The following is a 17222-nucleotide window of genomic DNA, read 5'->3' on the forward strand; positions in this document are numbered from 1 at the left end:
CAGAATTCTCCACCCAGAGATGGAGCCCTGGCTCAGCCAGAGGACTAAAGAGCAGCCTGGAACCTAGACTGTGGTATGGTGAGCGTCATGGTCTAACAGTGCTGGAGTGAGCGGGAGAGCACGACTGTGTGTGAGGAGTTTCAGACGGAGGAGGAAACTCTGTCTGCTGACCTGGGTGTCAGACAGCCCAGGGAGTGAGCATCCCAGCTGGCTATAATCTTGGCTGCCTTCTTCACGCCCCCCATGACAACTACAGTAAGCTGAACGATGCCTTAGCACTGCCTCTTCCCCTCCTGCAAGGGCAGGAAAAGCCCACAACCCTTCCTGGGCAGAAGCATGGTTGTAGGGGGATGTGGTAGGAAGCCCAGCCTGGGTCAGCTTCATCCAGACCTGTCATGCAACTGGTGTCGAGCTGCTGTCCTCTCTCTGACTCCATTTGCCTACCTACCTACTGTGCCTTCTGCCTGCTGAAAGGTGTTGTACGTTTGTACAGTAACAAGTGTGCTGGGATTTGCTGGGACAGCTGCTGTAATACAGCAAACATATGGAAATTAGAAGGAATACATCAGTGCCATGAAAGAAACTAGCCCTTAGCTCCTGGATGCAAGCTGAAGCAAGACAAGCTGAAGCAGGTGCAGTCAGTTAACACTGTGTTACTTCAGGCATTGGACTTCCTGATTGACTCTTGTTCTTGAGTTGAGCACATACCTGTGGCTTTCAGTCATCCTCCTGCCTGCCAGCTGCAATACCTGAAAGATGTAAATCCCAGCCTTGTGCATCAGGGGGAGCATAGAATAACAGTGTTCTGTGGATAGATACCATTTGACCTTCAGTGCTAATAATCTCCTTCTGTCAGCAAAATTCCAGAAGACCATGCACCAGGGTCTTCTTAACCCTCTGCTTCAGGGAGCCTTCTATGTAGCAGCAATGCTGCGGGCCTCTTCAAGTTCCCTGAGGGAAAAAATGGTGATGCGGAGGTACCATCCTGACGAGTGAGACATAATTTCACTGTACCAGGCCCCATCACACCATAGAAATGTCTTTCTCTGAGGAAAGGTGGTAGTTGACCCTCTACCTGTGCACATGGAACTGCTCAGCTTTCCTGTCTATCAGTCAACACACAGACCCATGGAGGGGAAGTCATGGGTGCCACACAGCAAAGATTTTATTTCACTAAAGAAAAAAGTGTGAATGGAGAATGCAAATTCTCATTTGTGAAGTACGAAACCAATTTTCAGGTCAACTCCTGTATGACTTGGGCTTCTCTTTAACTGCACCTGCACCAGCACTTCCCATTCACCTTGCAGGAGTAGCGATATGTGGAGCACATTTGTGGAGCAAAGTGAACTAGACACATCTGAAGAGATCAGTGAGCAGTTACAGAAACTGATGGACACAAGAGAACAACTGTGGAGATTATCCAAATGTCTTCTTGGGTCCAGGTCTCAATTATTAATACTGTCACCAGGGCCAGTTTCAAAGACAGACAACTTCCTATAGCTGTCTGCAAGGTTGCCCAAATAGGCACATGCTATATATCATTAAACATGGTGTGTCCAAGGTGCATGTGCCCTGGGGCACTGGACCTAATTTTCCTGTACTAACAGTCTGTATATTCATACTGAAAAAATCAAAGGTTGTTTGTTTATAGCTGGATCAAAGCTAAAACTCACTACAAGCTAAACCACTGTGGTAGTTTGGCCTAGGCCTTCCTTGGTGACCAGTTTGTAACCAAGGAAGGGTCCAGATTTACCCAGTATTCCCTACGATTTTTACGTAAGCCAGACTATAAGAAGAAAGGAGGAGGGGCCTTCGCTCTCTTTCCTTCCGGCGGCTTGGAGGTGCAGGTTCCCTGCTGTTGAGTCTGCTGTGTTGGGGAGCGAGGCCTGGTTAGGCCTTGCCGACCTTGGGAGGCGGAGGTTGCCGGTGATTGTTCCAGAGCGACTCTCGGTTGTCCCAAGGAGAGTAGTGAGATATTTCTTTACTTACTCTTTTAGTTCTTAGATATTGGGCTACTAATTGGGATATATATATATTTTATTTTGGTTTTGTTCCTTTTCCCTTCCCCCTTCCCTTTCCCTTGTGAAATTGTATATATTTCAATTGTGTATAACTGCAACATAAGTGTAAATATATTTTTATATATTTATATATATCACTTTAGCTGTCTCTCTCTCATTTCGGGTTTTCTTAGTTGTTTTTCTCCCTCTTCTCCCTGAGGTTTGGGGGGGGACTTCTTGTGGTAAGGTTTGGAGAATTGGCAGGGTGCCAGCTTCAAACCATATCACTCTTATCTGGTGTTTCTGCCTGGTTATCTTTGGTTTGTTTTGGTTTTGCCACGATTGTTTAGGAACAAGTCTGGGAAGGGAGCCAAATTGGTGCAAACACTGCCCATTGTTTGGGAACACTACCGGGAGAGCTGCCAAGAACCTTTTGTTTATATAAACATAGCTTTGTTTGGGAACAAAGGAAGAAAAATATATAAACATGGCCTTTTTATTCATTTTCTTGGTTATTTTGGCTATTTTTATGTATTTTTTTGGGTATCCAGTGAAAACTAACCCAGAAGGCATCTACCAATATCTGCCTTTCCTTAATTGTGACATCAAAAGGCTAGTGACTGAGGTCCCTACGATCAGAATTAGCCCCAATCCTTACCTAAATTGTTTGGCAACGGTTCTACTATTCCTAAAAACCATGGAAGTGGTGTTTAACATTGGAAAGGTGGTGTGGTACTGCTTTCCTTGTTGCAGGAAAAGCCGAAACTCAAAGGGATTTGCTGGAACTTTGGGAAGGGCCTTGAGAAAACCAGTCTCTGGATGGCAAGGAATCTGGGTCAACTTTGGTAAATTGGTAGGGCACGTGACACCTCCCATTAGTTGGGATTTCACACCAGAGCAGGTGTTTGATCCTGACGAGATGGCACGTTGTTTGGCAGAAGGGTGTTTTTCTTACGAGGACCCAAATACGCAGTTTTTTGCTTTGTACTGGGGCCTGGCGAGTGCCTATCGAGCTGCTGTGGACTATGCTCGGAAGGCTAAGGCTGAGGCAGAAACTCAAACCCTGCCACCTGAGACCAGCGCCACCTCTACTACATGCACTGAAAGAGGAACCCAGACTACACCACCTGAGATACCTTTCACCCCTGTAGTGAAAAGGAAGTCATGGGTATCGGCGCCCGAAACTTTAAACCTACAACCAGATGGAGAGCAAAACAAGTCAGAAGATAACGGAGAGGGGACTGATACTGATGCCAGTGCCAGAACTCCACCTCCACGAGCAGTACCACCCCCGAAAGTGGAAACTACAATTTCGCGGTCAATGACCCCAGCAGAACTCCGGGACTTACAAAGAGACTACACGCGTCGGCCTGGTGAGCCAATTCTAGCATGGTTGCTCCGATGCCGAGACCGTGGGGCTCGAGGTCACATATTGTCAACTGCTGAAGCAGAACAACTAGCTTCCATCTCCGGAGACCGTGAACTTGATCACTTAATTGCAGAGGAGAGACCAGACCTCAGTCTTTGGGCGCGACTTGTCTTAAGCGTGAGACAAAGGTTTCCATTTAAAGACTATTTACCGTGCCCCATGAGGAAGTGGACCAAGATAGAAGACGCCATCCAGTACCTAAGAGAATTGGCATTGTTGGAAGGTATGTATGATGACGCTCAATACGATCCCGTCGCTGATGACCCAGAGAGTGTCACTTGCACAATGCCCATGTGGAAGAAGATAATCCAGGGTGCTCCTGCATCATATCTTCATACCTTGGCAGGAATAATGCTTCCAAACACACATGAAATGCTTGTGGGCACGCTGTGTATGGTTCTACGACATCTAGAAGAAGCAGTAGAATCTAGGAATAAGTTTTCTAGAGACTATTTTGATTCTAGTTACAGACAAAGACCTGAGACAGATGAGCCTTACGGGTGCTCTGAATATGAAGATGACTACGGAGACCGCAGGGACAGATGCTACAGAGACAGATCAGCAGACCGGTCTCGACCACGATCTCGATCTTGGTCCCGGTCCCACTCGCGATCTCTTTCCGTCACACGCAGAAGGAGTGAAAACCCTAAGCGTAGATCTAAGCGCAATGAACTGTGGTCCTATCTGCGCGCCCATGGAGAAAACATGAGGAAGTGGGATGGTGAACCTACTTCCAGACTTGAGGCCAGAGTGAGAGAATTAAAATGCAAGGAAGCCGATAAGAAAGTCGTCTAATAGTAGATGCAGATTTCTTTGAAAGAGAACTGAGATCGCCCAGATGCAGGAGGTCTGGAGTCCGTTTCCAGGATGACAAGAAAGCCTCTGACAAGCCAAAGCAAAGATCCGATGGTGAATGCTCTGACCAGAACCAATAGAGGGGTCCTGCCTTCTGCCAGGAGAAGGAGAGGGACGAGAAAGATAGCAGAGTTTACTGGACTGTGTGGGTTTGATGGCCTGGCACATCGGATCCTCAGAGATACCAAGCTTTAATAGATACCGGCGCACAGTGTACGTTAATGCCCTCAGGACATGTGAGCACGGAAGCTGTTTCAATTTCTGGGGTGACAGGAGGGTCTCAAGAGCTGTCGGTGGTAGAGGCCGAAATAAGCCTGACAGGAGACCAATGGGAAAAGCATTCCATTGTGACAGAGCCAGAAGCCCCTTGCATTCTTGGCATGGATTACCTCAGGAGAGGATACTTCAAGGACCCGAAGGGGTACCGATGGGCTTTTGGTATAACCACGGTGACTGAAGAGGAATCCAAACGATTATCTGCCCTGCCTGGCCTTTCAGAAGATCCTTCTGTTGTAGGATTACTGCGAGTCGAAGACCAGCGAGTGCTGACAGCCACTAAGACAGTGCATAAGCGACAGTACCGGAAGAATCGAGATGCTGTGATCCCCATCCATAAGATGATCTGCAAGTTGGAAAGCCAAGGGGTGGTTAATAGAACACACTCACCCTTTAATAGCCCCATTTGGCCTGTACGTAAGTCCGATGGCAAATGGAGACTGACGGTGGACTATCGTGGCTTGAATGAAGTCACGCCGCCATTGAGTGCTGCTGTACCAGACATGTTGGAGCTCCAATATGAGTTGGAGTCCAAGACAGCAAAGTGGTACGCCACCATCGACATCGCCAATGCATTTTTCTCCATTCCCTTAGTAGCAGAGTGCAGGCAGCAGTTTGCTTTCACGTGGAGAGGTGTGCAGTACACGTGGAACCGACTGCCCCAAGGGTGGAAGCACAGTCCAACAATCTACCATGGACTGATTCAGGCCACACTGGAGAAGGGCAAGGCCCCAGAACATATCCAGTACATTGATGACATCATTGTATGGGGGGACACAGCAGAAGAAGTTTTCAAGAAAGGAGAGGAAATCATCCAGATTCTCCTCGATGCCGGTTTCACCATCAAAAAGAATAAGGTCAAGGGACCTGCCAGAGAGATCCAGTTCCTAGGGGTGAAATGGCAAGATGGACGATGCCAGATACCAACAGATGTCATCAATAAGATTGTAACCATGGCTCCACCAACCAACAAGAAGAAGACGCAAACTTTCCTGGGGGCCATAGGCTTCTGGAGAATGCACATTCCTGAGTATAGCCAGATTGTGAGCCCTCTTCACTTTGTGACCCGTAAAAAGAATACCTTTCAATGGGGTCCTGAACAGCAACAGGCATTTAAACAGATCAAACAAGAGATTGCACATGCCGTGGCTCTTGGACCAGTTCGGATGGGACCAGACGTGAAGAACGTACTCTACACTGCAGCTGGAGATAAAGGTCCCTCCTGGAGCCTCTGGCAAAAGGTGCCTGGTGAGACGCGAGGGCGACCACTTGGCTTCTGGAGCCGAAGATACAGGGGTTCTGAAACCAACTATACTCCTGTGGAAAAGGAAATTCTGGCAGCCTACGAAGGCATACAAGCAGCCTCAGAAGTGGTTGGCAGTGAAACACAGCTTCTCCTAGCACCCTGACTACCAGTCCTGAATTGGATGTTCAAAGGGAAAGTGCCCCCTACGCCTTATGCCACCGATGCTACGTGGAGCAAGTGGATAGCCTTGATTATGCAGCATGTATGACTGGGAAGCTCAAATCACCCTGGAATTCTGGAGGTTATCACAAATTGGCCTGAAAGTGGGAACTTCAGTCTGACAGAAGAAGAAGAAGAACCAGTGAGCCGAGCTGAAGAAACTCAACCATTTGATCAGCTGCCAGATGAAGAAAGGGGTTATGCCCTTTTCACTGATGGTTCTTGCTGTATTGTAGGAAGGAACCGGAAGTGGAAAGCAGCTGTTTGGAGTCCCACCTGACGAGTGGCAGAAGCTGCCTAAGGTCAAAGCAAGTTGAGTCAATTTGTGGAACTCAAAGCTGTCCAATTGGCCCTGGACATTGCCAAACAAGAAGGATGGCCAAGACTCTACCTCTACACTGAGTCGTGGATGATAGCCAATGCCCTATGGGGATGGTTAGACTGATGGAAGAAGATGAACTGGAGGCATGGAGGAAAACCCATCTGAGCTGCTGACTTGTGACAGGACATCGCTGCCAGAGCGAAGAGTCTGAATGTGAGAGTCCACCATGTAGATGCCCATGTGTCCAAGAAGCGAGCTAATGAAGAACATAATAACAACAGAGAAGCGGACCAAGCTGCACAGATCGAAGTGTCACAAGCAGACCTAGACTGGCAGCAGAAGGGAGAGCTGTTTCTAGCTTCATGGGCCCATGATGCTTCCGGTCATCAGGGCTGAGATGCCACCCACAGATGGGCACGAGACCGAGGAGTGGATTTAACCATGGATATCATCTCTGAAGTTATCCATGATTGTGAGACTTGTGCCGCTATTAAGCAGGCGAAAAGACTGAAGCCCCTGTGGTATGGTGGACAATAGGATAAGTATGGAGAGGCATGGCAAGGTGATTATATCAAACTGCCACAGACCCGCCAAGGTAAGTGCTATGTGCTTACCATGGTGGAAGCAACCACTGGATGGCTAGAGACTTTTTCAGTGCCCCATGCAACGGCCTGGAATACCATTCTGGGCCTTGAAAAGCACGTCCTGTGGCGACACGGGACCCCAGAATGTATTGAGTCGGACAACGGGACTCATTTCAAAAATGACTTTATCACCACTTGGGCGAGGGAACATGGTATCGAATGGGTGTACCACATTCCTTATCATGCACCAGCTGCTGGGAAGGTTGAGAGATGTTGAAGACTGTTGAAGACAACTCTAAAGTCACTAGGTGAGGGAACTTACAAAAATTGGGATAAGAACTTAGCCAATGCCACCTGGCTAGTTAACACCAGGGGTTCTGTCAATCGAGCTGGCCCTACACAAGCAGAATCCCTTCACATTGTTGATGGAGATAAAGTTCCAGCAATCCATTTGAGGGGAATGCTAGGGAAAGCTGTTTGGGTTACCCCTGCCTCAGGCCAAGACAAACCCATTCGTGGGATTGTAATACGTGGTGGGTAATGAGGAAGGACGGAGTGATCCAATGTGTGCCTCACATTTAGCCTTGGGAAAAAAACTAATTGTATGTCCTGAGTTGTGTTTTACAGGAAGCCAGTCACCAGATGAGAGAGAGAGAGAGAGACCTGAAGTAAGCTGATGCCGCTATCCAATGATGAGACAGCCCAGAACGATGAAACAGCCATAAATCAGAACTGTAGTTGTGACTGAGGAGACCAAAGATCTGGACTGAACTGAACTGATGTCAGTATTGATTTCCAACGATGAGACAACTGTGCCGAAAGACCAACAAGGACTATATGTATATCTGTATATGTGTTTATATACGCGCGGGATGTAGGCGAACGTGAGATATAGGTGTTATGTAAAAATAGTATGGAATAAGGGGTGGAGAATGTGGTAGTTTGGCCTAGGCCTTCCTTGGTGACCAGTTTGTAACCAAGGAAGGGTCCAGATTTACCCAGTATTCCCTACGATTTTTACGTAAGCCAGACTATAAGAAGAAAGGAGGAGAGGCCTTCGCTCTCTTTCCTTCCGGTGGCTTGGAGGTGCAGGTTCCCTGCAGTTGAGTCTGCCGTGTTGGGGAGCGAGGCCTGGTTAGGCCTTGCCAACCTTGGGAGGTGGAGGTTGCTGGCGATCGTTCCAGAGAGACTCTCGGTTGTCCCAAGGAGAGTAGTGAGATATTTCTTTGCTTACTCTTTTAGTTCTTAGATATTGGGCTACTAATTGGGATATATATATATTTTATTTTGGTTTTGTTCCTTTTCCCTTCCCCCTTCCCTTTCCCTTGTGAAATTGTATATATTTCAATTGTGTATAACTGCAACATAAGTGTAAATATATTTATATATATTTATATATATCACTTTAGCTGTCTCTCTCTCATTTCGGGTTTTCTTAGTTGTTTTTCTCCCTCTTCTCCCTGAGGTTTGGGGGGGGACTTCTTGTGGTAAGGTTGGGAGACTTGGTAGGGAGCCAACTTCAAACCATATCAACCACCCAAAAGACTATGAGATTACTAGAGATCTCATAGGATTTGGGATTTGGGAAAAATCCCAAATCCTCAGATGATGAATCCAAATTATGCCAAGCAGGTGTAATTTCTGAAAGGGGAGAAGGGACACATCCAGGAGCGATGACCATGAAGTAGCCCTACACAAGGGATCCCTATAAATTAAATTCTGTTTTACTATATCAGTCTTTGCACTGTTTTTTATAGTACACCTCTTTATTGCAGTGTGGTTTTCGACAAAGTCTTCTTGTCTGCTTTGTTAAACCGTTTAATAAACACTTCTGGGTTTTGTTTAATTTTTGCAAAAATAACAACAGCAACCCAACATAGCACTGAGGTTTGGTGAGAGCAATAGGATGTCATGAGGTGTTAACCACAGGAGGTACACACAGTACTAGTGCTCAGTTACTAAACACTGAAGTGCAAACAAAGTCTAGGGACTGTGTCAGATTTCCTCAATGTTTTGAAACTGCTTTAAGTGTTCAGGAGCACTTTTAATTACAATGAAGAGTGGTATGTTTCCACTTGAGTCTTTTAACCTATTCCATCGACAGTTCTGTGGTTTATGGTGTGTTTTGGTTGTGTGGGTTTTTTTTTGTTTGTTTGTTTGTTTGTTTTTTTGGGTTTGGGACTTTTTTAACATCTCTTACTTTTCCACTGACGGAAAAAGAAACAGATAAAACCCAGTCCTGTAAATGACAACGTGTTATTTTTAGTTCCTGAACTATGCTTAGTTAGTTTATGCAGCTGAAAATGAAAAAGAAAATCCCATGTCCTACAGCAATATGCATTCATGCATAGCTCCTAATAACTTAAATCCTTTAATTTGTCTGTAAAGGACACCCATTAAAGTTGTGTGTGAAGAAAGTGGGACAATCCTTTGTATATAATCCTCATACTTAAAAAAGTACAAATAATTTTTTTGTATAAGTGAGCAACTTCACTGTCCACCTGCACACACCCTTAACATGCCCAGAAATAGGCATCAGAAACCCAAATACAACGGAGGAATCCCATTCTCTCCCTTAGTTTTTCCTGCATAGCTCTTTCTATTCTGTTGTGTTTGCTTCTCACATAACCCAGGCAGTTAATCTCTCTGTGACTGGCATATTTTTTTCTAAATTGCCTCTTCACTCTGAATATGGAATATTCCCTTTCTTATGTTTTCTTCTTTGATGGATCTTTCAAAATTCTCATTCCCAGCTGGTGTTTTCTCCCAGTCTGGGCCAGCCTTGCCAGGACTTTGAGTCAGCCTGACCGAAAAGCATGCTGAGGAGTTAGTGACAATGCAACAGCAGCAGTGGGCAAGGGTTGATACCTAAGGCCCTGTCCAACATCAGTGTACTGACTCATATGGAGCCTGAGCAGCTGCTGTGCCCTCATCTTTGCCAATCACAGCTGTGGGCAGACCTTGGTGCCCCTCTTCAGACTAGACTTGGGGGGATGGAGGGGACAAATGAAGGAATTTGATGCCAGCACAGATTTGCTTTCTGAATGAGGTACATCTTTGGTCCTTTGTCTTTGCAACCACGTGACAATTCCCATCTGAAGTCAATGGAAATTGAATTGAATGTAGAAGGTGAGCTGGGAACTACTAGTAGGGCTTCCACACAAAAACCAAACTTGGTAGTCAGCAGCTCCACTAAATAAGCCAAATCTGAGTAAAATCCTATTTCTCTGGGCAAGTGCTACACAGTTATTCTTATGTTGCAGAAGAATGTTATACCAAGGATTAAATATTACCATGCAAGTCCCACGGTGAGACTGCATGCCACAGCCACAATACAATGTGGGCCATTAGGCTGAACAGCTCCTTCAAAGAAGTCCCAGGGTGTTTGCTGTTCCCTTAAGTTTCTGTGTCTGACATAGGCTAGCAGGATGCCTTGCAATTTCCTAGCACAAAGAGAAAAGGCCTGCATTTTCTTCTTGGTTTTCCAGTAAGGCTTGGACCTCAGAGTAACAGCTGTGTCAAAGTAGCCACATCTAGTCAGGAAGTCAAGCTTTCATTCTTCTCCAGGAGGACAAAGAGACATCTACACACCATTAATCACTAATGCATTGGCCCAAGCAGGTTTTCATCAGTCATTTTAAATGTCATTATAGAGGATGTAAGTGCTTTGAGAAGATAGCTTTTGGAGTGTATATTCCCGTCAGCTCCAGGAAGTCATCTGTATGTAATTTAGAAGCAGAAATTGTATTTGTTAAGGAGCTCCCACTTTCAACATGCTGCTTAATGTTATGCTAAATTATATGTCACACAGAGCAGACTGAGAGTCATAATAGTCACACTTGATGAACAGAATGAATCTCAAAAGGTAGGAAGTGGTCCTGCAATACATTATTCATGGTTGGCCAAATTAGCCCCAGAAACTGTAATAGGGGAAAAAAGGATAATGTATAGCTTTTTTTTGCTCTCCAAAGATTCTGACTCCAATGTCATATTTGCTCTGCGCATGATCTCCTTGCTTAAGCAATCTATAGAAAGAGTTTTCAGAGTGATTAGATTTTTCTGCATTGTAAGTTTAAAAGCTTACAATATTTTAAAACAAAAATATTACTACTACTACAAAAACTTTATTAAAGTATTTTGTTTTATTTTAACAATCATTTGCTTCTGATCAGGAAATAACTAGTATTTTTTCTGGTGAGGCTGGCATTTTAAGTTATTTGCATGGCAAGTCATCCTTTAAGAATATGAACTTTCTGGCAAGACAGAGAAATGAGGTTGATCCCTGAATCTATCAGTAATTTTGTACTGCAGATTAGTGCTCCAGCAAGTGCATTCCCTGGACCAGAGGGAAAGAATCCATCCATAGCCCTCCTACACATATAAAACAAAACTAGTTTATTATCTCTGAGTTAGTTTGCATCAAAAAACAGGGCACAGACCTTTTTTCAAACAACTACATTAATAAGAGAATCTAAATATTCAAAATGCAGACAGTGCCTGACTTTCACATTCACTTTTACAAAGCTAACCTTTAAGTCTCTTGCTGAGAGTTAAACCAGACAACGTTTCTCTATCACCTGCCATGATGAAAGACTGTAGTAGTCTTTGGAAGAGGAGTTTTAACTATGCATAGTCATTTCTCATGTGTCCTGGATAGGTCATCTGGTTTGGGAGTTAACCAAGTCATAGAAAAAACTCCAAAGACCTAACCTTTTCAGGTCCCACTTCCACTTCTCAAGATGCCACTTGAATGCCTAATTAATAAATGGGTTTACCTTAAATACGTTTTTGCTTTATCTAGGTTTCCTGAGATGCTCAGGAGCTAACCATACTCTGAACTATTTGAAGCCAAGTATGCTTAATTGAAAGATAAGGAAAGTAAAACCACAGGATTTGTACATTTGTTTCACATTCCTCTAACTTGACTCTGGGTTGGACTGAGATGCCCAAATTAAGAGCTTGATTACCACAAACCCCATATAAGAGCAAGAGAGACACAGTTCACTTCCTCCTGTTCCTTTGCTGATGTCAGGACTGCTGAACTTCAATATTTTGTATTAAAAAATGCCTAAGTTTAAGTAAGATGACTCTATTTCTACTCATGCACAAGCCATCTGAGTCTAATCCATTGGTTTTAACAAACATGTTCTCCAAAGTGACTTTAGTGTAGCTGAGGCTCTGGCCATCACCTAACTGACTGTACACACCAGATCATATCAATTCGACCAGCTTCCATTTCTATTTCTTTGTATAATTAATTCTAATTTAAAATTCTAACCCAATCTTTGCTAGTACATATTATGAACTCTTGACTCAAATGAGAATCATATTCTGCTGAGGTTCTGGATTTTTTTTACTTTAAGATTTTTAAGTCATGGTAAAATCCAAGTTCAATCATTAGGTGTACATTATACACATCTATGACTGGAATTGCATGTTAGTTATCCAATTGAAAATAAATAATATTTACTGTTGTTAAAGTGAAAGAGGCAAAGAAATGACACTTCCTGGAGTGGATAATACTGTGTGCTTCCAGGTGATGGCAAATTACTGAAACAAGCTCAACATAGGAATGTAGCTCCACAGGAGAAGGTGTTTACAGGCTAGTATCAGGTCAGTATTGGATTATATGTTATGTTAGCAATATACTTGCAGTAAAACAGCAAATTCAACTGTTGAATGGAGATGTGTTTTGCAGTGCTTTGTCTCTATATATAATTCACAGATTTGATCTTAACATTCTGCAATGATTGATCCCAGTGGGACTTCTGACATTTCAGCATTATGTAGCAATAACTGAGACGTGCTACTCTTTTTTCCTCTGCTATATTTTTGAAACAGCACTGAGAGCAGTGTGTTTCTGTCAGTAACCACGAGGTGGCATAACATGATCAGCAGAACAGCAGTCAAACCTTCCTTTTAATTTTCCTTTGTACATCATATCTCGGCATAAAAGGTTTAATGGTGAAAGACAGGCTGTAAAACTAGTTGAGCTTATTAGATACCTTGCACTATTACAAAAGCAATTACAAAAATACATATTTGTGTTCTTGTATTTTGTGGTGTTTTTCATTCTAGTAAATAATCTTTTTGAGTGTACTGCTACATGATGATGTTAAAAATAAAAATCCCTGTTCATTATTTTTTTTCAGTTTGCTTTCTGCTACATAGTTCTGATTTTAGTGTGCTGCCTTTTGTAAGTCTGGCTTCCTTCTTTTCTCAAATCTCTTCTTATTTATAGGGCTAGCTTGTCCAGCCTTCATTTTTCCTTTCAGATTATTGTGATGTGAAGTAGGTTCAATGAGTTGAAAACAGCCAAAAGTCTAATTTCTTACAAACTAGATAGATTAATAAAAGTGTCTTTTAAATCTTATACATATTACACATGTTAGCTACATATCTGAGTTTAATACTTCTCCAAGAACACAGCTTACCTTAGGTAGACCCCTACTTTAGATAGTAACATCTTTATCACAGTGCAAGAATTTAAGGAGAGTAGGCTGGAGGAAGACCTCATTGCAGTCTACGACTTCCTTTTGAGGGGAAGAGGGGGGGCAGGTACTGATCTCTTCTCTGTAGTGATCAGTGACAGGACCCAAGGGAATGGCCTGATGTTGTGTCAGGGGAGGTTTAGGTTGGATATCAGAAAGAGGTTCTTCACCCAGAGAGTGGCTGGGCTTTGGAACAGGCTCCTCAGGGAAATGGTCACAATACTCCTGGGCACATGGCGTGACTCTTGGGGATGGTCCTGTGCAGGGCTAGGAGCTGGATTCAATGATCCTTGTGGGTCCCTTCCAACTTAGCATATTCTGTGATTCTGTGATCACCAAAAGCTCATGAGAACTCATTTCTTGAGATCTGCCTTTTGTATTTTTTTGGGGTCAGAGAGGTCCAGGCACAGACACGACCACAGCACAGCACAGGTGAGCACTATAGCCCAGGGTCGAGGCTTAAATGCAGGTAAATGCAGCCCCTGACCACGGCCGGGAAAGGTGTCCAAAGAGCTATTACCCAGCAGGTTGTTGTAGGGTGCAGAACCCCGGGGTCAGACCCAGCTGTGACAGTCAGACCCTCTTGCTCCTGTCAGAACTTGAGTATCCTCCAGAGCTGCCAGCCAGTGCTGACACCACAATGAGTCTTGGGACCAGGCAATGATCTTTGTAGGTGTTATTCTGGTCTGCAAACACCCAGAGGGACACTTCCTGCAGCAGTCCAGACGTAGCCTTCTCTAAACTTCAGAAAAAACAGACTTATTTGAATTATAAGGCCTTTAGAAACCTAAGGCCCTTAGAAATCAAAACATGATTCTGAATACACACACACACACACACACATATATATATGCATAAGACTGGTATAAAAGGTTACTGGTTATCACACACCTGAGAGTCTGGCTGCAATTTATAAGCCAGGCAGCTTTATTTGCTAAGAAAAAAAAAAAGAGCAATTGCAATGTGGATTATTTATATCAGATCAAGGTTGTTTAAACAAATTGTTGGCTTGCATTTGCCCCAGAACTTGGTACTCTACCTGCTTGCCGCTCTCGTTCTGGGTACGCAGATAAAGCAGTATAAGTACACCCTAGTGACATTTTATTGAATAGTATGGGCCAACACGGGTAGTTGATTTGTTTGCTCATGTGTAACACAATTCCAAATATGTCATGTGCTAGGGGATGCTGTAACCCTTCCTTGTATATGATGCTCTACTAATTGGGCAGGTACTCAATGTTGTGGAAAATGAGAAATTAGATTACTCTTGGAATCACATTCTGCCAACTTAAAATTCGGCTTCAGCAAGTCTGCTTGGCACTGACTTACAGGAGTGTTTTGAAAGCATGGTTGCATGTGGCTGGTGTGAAATAAATAGGAAGCTGGGACAGAAAGCTTGAAGAACTGATATTGGGTCCTAGGGGGATAAGCAAAACAAGGAGAATCTTTTTTGCATTCCTGGTATTATCGATGTGTGGCTGCTGCTTAGTGAGACTATCTTCAGAGTCTGTTGCTGGTTTTGAGAGGCAACAGACCATGCAAGAGCAGCTCTTCCACAAAGCTGTCATATCCAGGACTGTGTTGTGTGACTGATGAGCAGGTACTCATGTGGAAGCAGGAACTAAATCCAGATGTTTAATTTGCTTAAAATCAAAGAGAATCATTCAAACTATGACTTCTGTGAAGGAAGTGGAAATTATATCAAGAAACCCTCATTTATCAGCAGATAAGACAGTTTATCAACCTGGGGAAAATGGCACAACTCATATGTAGCTGTCAAACAGCAAAGCAGCATGGGCCAGATCTATGTCTTTAGCTGCTAAATAATTATTTAGGGTCCTGAACAGCCTAGTGTCCCCTTACAGTGAAGCAGAGTGCTGCTGGTAATGCCGGGTGATCAGAGCTGCTCTGACATGCTCTGAGCACACCACCAGCATGCAATGCAGACATAGCTCTATAGGGCAAATGCTGCAGCAGTAATCTCAATATGATATATCTTCTTTATGTCCCTATTTCACAGATCTGAGTTCCCTGATTGTCCATAACACATGTTTTAGTTTGATTATCAAGCCTCTGGAAACTAATGAATCATTCAGGCTGATCCCTAGTTACAGTTGCAGGGATAATCAGCTCCCCGAACAGAGAGGGGAGAGAGACCACTTCTTTAAGGCTGCATTGATGAGGGCACTCTCCATCTCAGGGTGCAACCCAGCCACCCTGCTGTAAAAGTGCTATTCTGGCAGGCAGCAACGTGACCCCATCACTGTGTTGGGTACTGTGTTGGACATTTTTTTCTGTCAAAACACTCATAGCAGGTAAGAGATTAACTCATTTGCAAAAAAAACCCCAAAACATCCTGCTGACATTGAAGCTTTACATGAAAGGAACATTTTCTCAACTTAAAAAGAATTTCTTTCAGTGTCTAAAAGAGCTTCCAGGCTGTAATTTGTTATAATTAGACTAGATGAGGCTGATACTGGAAGGAGGCAAACCAATTAGTTTGGAATGTCAATTTTTTTTTGCCACTGTCAAAGTCTGTTAAAGGACCTTGATGGATTGCTGGGTTGGCTTTTTCAACATGATAATCCTCATGTGAAAGACAGGCAGGCAGTTGGGTGCAGAGAAGCACATTGCAGTCAGTGTTGAAAAAAAGGCTGCACCTGCCAGCATGCTGCTTGGAGGTGACAATGGTGTTGCAATGTCTGAGCTGTGGGCAGCTGGAGGGAGAGGTGAAACTCAGGATCCAATCATGGAGAAGAGACTTTCATGGCAGTTGTGAACAAAGAAAGCCTTTACTCAAAGTTGTTTGAAAGGGACAAGTCAGCAGTTGTTTGGGCTAAAATCTGCCATTTTTTGAGCCAGACTACAGACTTTTGAGTGGCCCAATTATGTGTTCTCAGGTTTTAAACAAGAAAAATTAGTATTATCACATGCTAACCAGCAACCATACCCCTAGCTTCAAACTCTAATTATTAATATCTTATAAATTCCATCGTCTTTATAGCATCTTCTGCTGTACTGAAAAGAAGGAGTTATTGGATAAAACCGGATATAATTCCCATGATTTTAATTGGTAGAGCTCTATTATTTAGTTTAAAATTATTTATAAAATGTAGTTAGTGTCACATCCTAGCACTAAAAAACCCCTTTCAGCTAATCCAGGCTCTGAACTGTTTCATTTTAGAAAGTACGTTCAGATCAAAATTGAACTTCAAAAAATTTATGTATTTCAAACTTTTGTGTAAAAAATCTCTATGAATATGAAAGAGTCCAAGCAGTAATTCCAGAAATTGTAATATATAATCACTGTATGTCACTGCACCAGGAAAAAACCAGTTTATTTCTTTCTACAGTTTTTGTTTTCAGGTCCTGAAGACATCAGCTGCTCTTTTACAAAACTGGCGGTACCTGGCTCAGTCCTGGGTGAACATGTAGTGCTATATTTCTGTAGTTACATCTCCAGTTTTTCTGTCAGTTAAAGTACTATGGCAAATCTGATTCTCTGGGAAAAAACTGAATTAAGCAGAAACTTGGGGAAAGGAAAAATAAGTCTAAAATTTTGAAGGATAGATTTTCAGCTGCCCTAAATTGTAAGAATATGATTTACTAATGCCACCAGAACAGTTTGCAGCAACTGATAATCTCTAAAATTTTAAGATTGTCAGCAAATTCTGTTTTGCTGCAAAAACCTAGTCATTTCCTGAAGTTGCCTGTTACAGTAAAGCTTAAGAAAACTATTCAAGTTTATTTAGAAAGTTAACATTTATTCCCTACATAACTGGCTCATCTGGGACCCACCT

This window comes from Pseudopipra pipra, chromosome 1 (assembly GCF_036250125.1).
Source record: "Pseudopipra pipra isolate bDixPip1 chromosome 1, bDixPip1.hap1, whole genome shotgun sequence".
NCBI lineage: Eukaryota > Metazoa > Chordata > Aves > Passeriformes > Pipridae > Pseudopipra > Pseudopipra pipra.